The sequence below is a fragment of the Empidonax traillii genome, unplaced genomic scaffold (genome assembly GCF_003031625.1).
Source record: "Empidonax traillii isolate 1590-97213 ecotype Southwest subspecies unplaced genomic scaffold, ASM303162v1 scaffold3050:size15998, whole genome shotgun sequence".
Taxonomy (NCBI): domain Eukaryota; kingdom Metazoa; phylum Chordata; class Aves; order Passeriformes; family Tyrannidae; genus Empidonax; species Empidonax traillii.
Window position 1 is genome coordinate 303 of NW_020958243.1, and position 1,380 is coordinate 1,682.

Genomic DNA, 1,380 nt, shown 5'->3' on the forward strand with positions numbered 1-1,380 from the left:
GTCCTTCTGGATTTTTTTTTGAGGTCTTAGTTCCCACAGGTACAACTGCTTCAACAGGTACAGGACATGCCAGAAAATTCCTATGTGGATTTGAGCTTTCTGTTTGTCTGCACACTATCCCATATTGGAACATTAGGAGTAAAATATGTAAAGGATCATGACTTGCCATTGAACTACAGTATTTCAGAAAGATGAAGCACTGTCTTCTCTAAAAAGCATCTCCTGGTTATGCTGTAAATTCAGGAGTGACACAGAGCAACCCACCTGTTCCTGCACCAGGAAGTAACGCTGAAACTTCCACACCTGGTCGTTGTTCTCTTGCACTGATCCAACCGTGTAACTAATGGGGGAAGAAACAGAAAACACCCCCAGGATGAGATACTCAGAGAGCCCCATCAGAGCCAGGGAATACAGCATTTCTGTGCTGCACCAGGGCAGGGTTTCACAGAGCCACAGAGTCACGGACTGGTGTGGGTTGGAGGGAACCTTAATCCCTCCCCAGGACACTGCACCAGCTTCCATCAGACTGCTGTGAGAAATGCAGAGCCCCAGGGCTGGCTTCCTGCTGTTTTCCAGGGCTCCATTCCCCCTCCCAGAGATACACTGGTCCAGAGATCCCAAGGAAGTGACGGCTCCTTTCTTACGTACCCAAACATGGCCACGAGCAGGTTCACGAGGAGGATGTTGGTTGAGAGCATGTAAATGCAGACAAGGGGAATGGTGATCCACTTGGGAAAGCGGGGCTGGTTGTTGGCATCCAGCTCCACACACAAAGGGCTTGGACTCGTTCCCAGAAAAGGTGCAGAGCTCAAAGTTGTAGGTGGTACCTCAGAGGGGAGAGCAAACTGTGAGTCCTCTCCTCCATTTTCTGCTGGGCTCTGCTCTGACCACAGTTCGTGTGGCCTCCTCCCTCCCTGCCTCCCCATCAGACCTGGAGGCAAAGCGTCAACACACAGGTCAACACAGGCCTGAAGGACAGAGCCTTCCACCCAGCCACCCAGCAGAGATCCCCCCAGGAGGTAATTACCATCCACATCATCAGGGTACTGGCCAGACATGGCCAGGGAGGGCTCGTAGGTGACCGATCGGAAGATCCACTCCCAGCAGTGCTCGTTCTTCCTCAGGATGCCTTGCCTGGCCACTCCAAAGAACCACCATCCACACAGCAAAGAGGAAAAGGAAGAAGAAGATGTCTATCATCTGAAAAAGAACAAGCAGCAGTGCCCCAACTGCACGTCTGCTCCAAGCCACGCGTGCTCCCGATTTCACCAACACACATCCACAAACAACTGACCATTCCCACAGCACAACCTCTGTCCTGGTGAGGCCCTCCCTCAGCCAGCCCAGGGAGCTCCAGCACAGCCAGTGCCCAGGGAGAAT

General features: G+C 52.6%; 1 pseudogene; it reads right to left on the bottom strand.

The window, feature by feature from the left end:
- Nucleotides 1–264: 264 nt before the first annotated feature.
- LOC114072352 lies at nucleotides 265–1,237 on the bottom strand (annotated as a pseudogene).
- Between the last annotated feature and the right edge of the window lie 143 nt (nucleotides 1,238–1,380).